We start from the raw sequence: 7,664 nt of genomic DNA on the forward strand, positions 1-7,664 counted from the left end.
ATTTTTGCAAAGTCTTTCACAAACTTTCTATAATAATTCATTAGACCTAAAAATTATCGTAGCATTTTTATTGTTGTTGGAGCAACAAACTTCTTTATCGCTCCAACTTTCTGGGGGTTGGGTTTAATTCCACTACTCGTTATAATGTGTCCTAGAAATTCAACTTCTTTGTGTAAGAATTCTGACATATCCAGTTGAACCTTTAAATTAGCTGCATTTAGTGCTTTAAGAATCGTGTCCAAATTTCCCAAATGTTCTTCCAAGGATTTTCCAAATACTATCACATCATCCATGTAAATGTAGCACATTTTGCCAATATAATTTCTTAAAACGTCATCAATGGCTCTTTGAAAGATCGCCGGGGCGTTCTTTAATCCAAAAGGCATTCGCGTAAATTCATATTTTCCGTTATTAATAGAAAATGCTGTTTTTTTCTATGTCGGATGGTTTCATCTTGATTTGATGAAAGCCAGAAGCTAAATCAAGAGTAGAGAAATATTGTTGTCCTCTTAATTGTTCCAGAACATACGCTATCTCACGCATGGGATATCTTTCGCTTATTGTCTTTTCATTTAATTTCATGTAATCTACGACCCTACGGAATTTCTTTTTTCCTGAAGCGTCGTCCTTTTTTGGTACAATCCAAACTGGGGATGAGGAGGATCTCTACGGTCTAATTATTCCATCTTCTAAAAGCTTTTTTATTTGTATATTCACCTCTTCTGCGCAAGCGGCAGGATAAGGATACACGCGTTGATGTACTGGTATATCATCAGTAGTATTGACGGTACATTCAACATTTGTAGCACATGATAATTTTAAATTAGGTTCGTAAAAGACTGATGAATTATCGAGCAATATTTTCATAATTTTTTGTTTAGTGGAAGAAATCCTATGATCATTCACACGAAAATCAACCATACTATTGTTCTCTTTAAAAGGTATTTTAAATATGGTATAGAAAATCTTTCTCCATCATCTGTAGTTATTTTCATTGCACAATTTTCAAAAGAAATATCAGCCTTTATTTTTTCTAGAACGCCTGTGCCAATTATTCCTTCAAAGAAAGGACCAAAATCATGAATTAAAAACTGATAAGCTTCCTCACATTTTGGGGCAAAAATGCAATATCTATTGCATACATAGTGTTAAAACTTCCTCTAACAGATTTTATATTATAGTTTGACACTTAGTATGGTTTAGATAATTTATAACTCGAGGCAAGTTTATTTGAAATAAAACTGATATTCGATCCACTATGAATCAAAAAAGGGTAATCTCCCGTTACGGTGGGCAAATTGATATATGGAAGGAATCGGTTCACCAATTTGCGTTCCATTCTAAAAAAATAAGCTCTGTAGATTGATTGTTTTCCGAAGCTTTATACGACAAATAACCGTGATTGTCTGTTCGGCAATATGTCTCATCAAGCGGTTTTGAATCCACTACATATTCAAGAGGAGCAGCGGTGCTGAAACTTCTTGAATCTCCATCAACACCATAAGCTTGTCTATTAATTGAAGACGATGCTCGGGGGCGTTTAGCGTTAAAATGTGGTTTTTTATTTGCTTGAAACGATGGGTCAACTTCCATAGGAACTGGCTTGTTATTTGCATTTTGTTGCATTACATTGTAACCTGGATGATAATGCCTGAACATTTTTTCTTGCGGATTTACACTTCTCATAGAAAAACGATTAAAATTGTGGTTCCAACCCGATGAAGCACAATTCGAATCCAAAACATCAGCTGCTTCGCCTTTAATTTTCCTTCTGATTGTTGCCACGATAATGCGGTATTCAATTGAATCACGAGGAAGACGTTCATAAATTTTGAAAATATTTTCCACTTCTAAAATCCATCTTGAAAGGCTAGATCCGTGTCCATGGAAGTCAGGAAGGTTATTTACAAAATCTGGCACTTTACCTAACTGAATGTATTCATGATGAGTCATGGTGGATGGTACGACTGGTATAGAACTAGACTGTTCCTGCGGATTCATTATTCTATTTTTTGAGTGGATTTCAAAACGTCTAATTTTACGAAAAATGATGGAGAAATCTTGTCACCTTCAAATCAAATTTTAATTAAGAGAAGTTCATTCAATCTAAACTTTTCTCTATTGTACCTAACATTCACTGCTCACTGTTTTCGCACCACGTATTCACAGTTATAAAATTTAAATTATATTATAGTAAATTAAATTGACTCGTAATGACTCACAGTAACAATATGCAGACTTTGAAACAATTGCAGCTCATCGTTGTTCACGTAGCGATGTCCACGAAGCGATGTCCACGTAGTGTCTCGAGTTGGAAGGTTGATGTAACGTTCCGGTATTGGAATGAAAGCTTGCGGGATGCTCCGGATGGTCCTTTTGGATGATTGATCTACTACGGGTCCTCGGCGTCAATCGAGAGAGATGTCACGATGTGCAGGAACTTTCACTCTTCATGTAGCTTGTGCAGGTTTATTTTAATATTACTTCACCTGAACTTTTGTATCACGAATGTATATCGGTTGGTTTTATAGCTAGTTTCACACGACACTTTTAAACTTTGTGTAGAGTTTTTGTACTGCTTCTCACTTATGTTTCGGTCGGTGTAGAAACGAATTAGCTAGTGCCTCTATTCGTCGTTGTACAGTTTTCTTTTCAAAATACTTATCACCTTACTTTAGACGTAGAGGTCCCTATTCGGGCGGGCGCCAGTTAAATCTATAGGGTTCGGACACAGACTTGCTTGTTCGAGACTCGAGACTTGATTGTTCTGCGGTCAAAATCGGAGTGAGTTTATTAAGTTTGATTTACATATAAGTTGGTTATTGGGAATTGGATGGGGAAGGCAAAGGTATTGACGATTCTTGATGACTATTTTGCTGTTTCGGCGATCACTAACTGGGTAACTGGGTCAGACGATCAACACGGTTTGCTGATCGACGCTGTTTGCTGATCGTGTGCATTCGGGCCGGTGGCGGTTGACAACACTAGAAAATGCTGTGTTGACAACGCAGGTTGTTAACTTCTCCCTCTTTAAATTTGAGACTCCGTGCGAAAAACGTGAAGGTATGTTAGTGGTTGGTAACTCTTCGGTTCTGGATTTGGGTCAGTTGGTTGATAACCTTTAGGTTCTGGAATACATTGCGGTTTGTCATCAGATGTTGTGATTACTTCTACGTTGATGGTGTTGCGGCGTTTTATGCACAGAAATACGACGCCAATTATGATGACCATTATTGGAGTGATGAAAGAACTGCCCAATAACCATTGCCAAGTCCATGTGATACTATTACTTTCCAACTGAATATTCTGCATTTCCTTCCGAAGGTCTTTGTGTAGGATGTGTAGATGTTCAAGGCTTAGGTTTGTCACGTTGTTCACGGCTGCAACATGTATTCCATGTATTGGTAGACTAGTAGGAAAACCAGACAGTTCTGTCATGTTGGCTGAAATCAGTTTTCCATTGACGTAAATATTGCATGTGTAATATTCGATTAGCAGAGAGCCAGTGAGATTCCTTCTTTCTACTCCGCAGTTTGTATCCAATGTGAATAGTTTTACCGAATTGATAAGTATGTGGGACTGGTCTAAGTTGTATATCTCTTTTTCTGTTGGATTGGTGATGTAGTCACAGCTAGCATTTCTCTGTTGTAACAGCATCGTTATGCATGTGGTGTCATCTTGCCGTAGTTCTTCTGGTTTATACATATTTTTGTTAAGCGTCGAGACGATGTAGGTTTGGGAAGTGATAGTTAGGAAGTAGGGATGAGGGATATACATTCTTTTACCATTGTTAATTGTCGGATAAATTTGTATCTTGTTGAATACTCTACGCTTAAGTTGCGGGACGCTAATAATAAGTACTAATTCGTCATGACTTACAGCAACTTTTGTGGTGGTATACGATAGACTCTCTATGGCAGTATTCGCGTCAATGGTATTATGCTGTATGTCTGCTATTATTGCGTTTGTTTCATTTTTACTAAGTAATCTTGAGTTCGTAATTCCTAATTTCGCTAGGGTTATGCTATCCATTAGTATGTTCGCCTTTTCAGATAAGAATTTTAAGTTCATTAGAATGTTTATGGAATATAATTCCGTTGAAAAACTATAAAAAATATCTACTGCTGTTTTTACTTTCTGCAAGCTATCCTCCAAGTGCGATGTTCAATCCCTATTGATTACAACTTGGGCGTTATTATTCTGAATTAGTTAATTAATAGTAGAATTGATTAATCTTAAATCGTTTGCGTCTGGACTACCAGCTATAAATTTCCAGGCGGTTCCTACTGTATCCCAGCACTTCTTTCGTCTTGGAATCAAGGATTTTAACATTTCCGTAACGTGTTCAAATTGTGCTGTAATTATAGGCGGGAATTGAGTCTCTTCAACGTTCTTAAAATCCGTAAACAGTGAATTAATTTCGTTTTGCATTTCTGACAATTTAAAATGGTGTACATAATAATTAATAAGTTCCTTTAATTATTCTAGCTGTACCTCTGTCGAACGCTACAATGGGTACGTAGTCCATTTTTGTTAGCTTTACGTGCCATCCATCATTTGTAGCACATGATAATTTTAAATTAGGTTCGTAAAAGACTGATGAATTATCGTGCAATATTTTCATAATTTTTTGTTTAGTGGAAGATATCCAATGATCATTCACACGAAAATCAACCATATTATTGTTCTCTTTAAAAGGTATTTTAAATATGGTATAGAAAATCTTTCTTCATCATCTGTAGTTATTTTCATTGAACAATTTTCAAAAGAAATATCAGCCTTTATTTTTTCTAGAACGCCTGTGCCAATTATTCCTTCAAAGAAAGGACCAAAATCATGAATTTAAAACTGATAAGCTTCCTCACATTTTGGGGCAAAAATGCAATATCTATTGCATACATAGTGTTAAAACTTCCACTAACAGATTTTATATTATAGTTTGACACTTAGTATGGTTTAGATAATTTATAACTCGAGGCAAGTTTATTTGAAATAAAACTGATATTCGATCCACTATGAATCAAAAAAGGGTAATCTCCCGTTACGGTGGGCAAATTGATATATGGAAGGAATCGGTTCACCAATTTGCGTTCCATTCTAAAAAAATAAGCTCTGTAGATTGATTGTTTTCCGAAGCTTTATACGACAAATAATCGTGATTGTCTGTTCGGCAATATGTCTCATCAAGCGGTTTTGAATCCACTACATATTCAAGAGGAGCAGCGGTGCTGAAACTTCTTGAATCTCCATCAACACCATAAGCTTGTCTATTAATTGAAAACGATGCTCGGGGGCGTTTAGCGTTAAAATGTGGTTTGTTATTTGCTTGAAACAAAGGGTCAACTTCCATAGGAACTGGCCTGTTATTTGCATTTTGTTGCATTACATTGTAACCTGGATGATAATGCCTGAACATTTTTTATTGTGGATTTACACTTCTCATAGAAAAACGATTAAAATTGTGGTTCCAACCCGATGAAGCACAATTCGAATCCAAAACATCAGCTGCTTCGCCTTTAATTTTCCTTCTGATTGTTGCCACGATAATGCGGTATTCAATTGAATCACGAGGAAGACGTTCATAAATTTTGAAAATATTTTCCACTTCTAAAATCCATCTTGAAAGGCTAGATCCGTGTCCATGGAAGTCAGGAAGGTTATTTACAAAATCTGGCACTTTACCTAACTGAATGTATTCATGATGAGTCATGGTGGATGGTACGACTGGTATAGAACTAGACTGTTCCTGCGGATTCATTATTCTATTTTTTGAGTGGATTTCAAAACGTCTAATTTTACGAAAAATGATGGAGAAATCTTGTCACCTTCAAATCAAATTTTAATTAAGAGAAGTTCATTCAATCTAAACTTTTCTCTATTGTACCTAACATTCACTGCTCACTGTTTTCGCACCACGTATTCACAGTTATAAAATTTAAATTATATTATAGTAAATTAAATTGACTCGTAATGACTCACAGTAACAATATGCAGACTTTGAAACAATTGCAGCTCATCGTTGTTCACGTAGCGATGTCCACGAAGCGATGTCCACGTAGTGTCTCGAGTTGGAAGGTTGATGTAACGTTCCGGTATTGGAATGAAAGCTTGCGGGATGCTCCGGATGGTCCTTTTGGATGATTGATCTACTACGGGTCCTCGGCGTCAATCGAGAGAGATGTCACGATGTGCAGGAACTTTCACTCTTCATGTAGCTTGTGCAGGTTTATTTTAATATTACTTCACCTGAACTTTTGTATCACGAATGTATATCGGTTGGTTTTATAGCTAGTTTCACACGACACTTTTAAACTTTGTGTAGAGTTTTTGTACTGCTTCTCACTTATGTTTCGGTCGGTGTAGAAACGAATTAGCTAGTGCCTCTATTCGTCGTTGTACAGTTTGCTTTTCAAAATACTTATCACCTTACTTTAGACGTAGAGGTCCCTATTCGGGCGGGCGCCAGTTAAATCTATAGGGTTCGGACACAGACTTGCTTGTTCGAGACTCGAGACTTGATTGTTCTGCGGTCAAAATCGGAGTGAGTTTATTAAGTTTGATTTACATATAAGTTGGTTATTGGGAATTGGATGGGGATGGGAAAGGTATTGACGATTCTTGATGACTATTTTGCTGTTTCGGCGATCACTAACTGGGTAACTGGGTCAGACGATCAACACGGTTTGCTGATCGACGCTGTTTGCTGATCGTGTGCATTCGGGCCGGTGGCGGTTGACAACACTAGAAAATGCTGTGTTGACAACGCAGGTTGTTAACTTCTCCCTCTTTAAATTTGAGACTCCGTGCGAAAAATGTGAAGGTATGTTAGTGGTTGGTAACTCTTCGGTTCTGGATTTGGGTCAGTTGGTTGATAACCTTTAGGTTCTGGAATACATTGCGGTTTGTCATCAGGTGTTGTGATGACTTCTACGTTGATGGTGTTGCGGCGTTTTATGCACAGAAATACGACGCCAATTATGATGACCATTATTGGAGTGATGAAAGAACTGCCCAATAACCGTTGCCAAGTCCATGTGATACTATTACTTTCCAACTGAATATTCTGCATTTCCTTCCGAAGGTCTTTGTGTAGGATGTGTAGATGTTCAAGGCTTAGGTTTGTCACGTTGTTCACGGCTGCAACATGTATTCCATGTATTGGTAGACTAGTAGGAAAACCAGACAGTTCTGTCATGTTGGCTGAAATCAGTTTTACATTGACGTAAATATTGCATGTGTTATATTCGATTAGCAGAGAGCCAGTGAGATTCCTTCTTTCTACTAGGCAGTTTGTATCCAATGTGAATAGTTTTACCGAATTGATAAGTATGTGGGACTGGTCTAAGTTGAATATCTCTTTTTCTGTTGGATTGGTGATGAAGTCACAGCTAGCATTTCTCTGTTGTAACAGCATCGTTATGCATGTGGTGTCATCTTGCCGTAGTTCTTCTGGTTAATACATATTTTTGTTAAGCGTCGAGACGATGTAGGTTTGGGAAGTGATAGTTAGGAAGTAGGGATGAGGGATATACATTCTTTTACCATTGTTAATTGTCGGATAAATTTGTATCTTGTTGAATACTCTACGCTTAAGTTGCGGGACGCTAATAATAAGTACTAATTCGTCATGACTTACAGCAACTTTTGTGGTGGTATACGATAGA

This window comes from Anopheles stephensi (genome assembly GCF_013141755.1).
Source record: "Anopheles stephensi strain Indian chromosome Y unlocalized genomic scaffold, UCI_ANSTEP_V1.0 chrY3, whole genome shotgun sequence".
In the NCBI taxonomy this organism is placed as follows: Eukaryota; Metazoa; Arthropoda; class Insecta; order Diptera; family Culicidae; genus Anopheles; species Anopheles stephensi.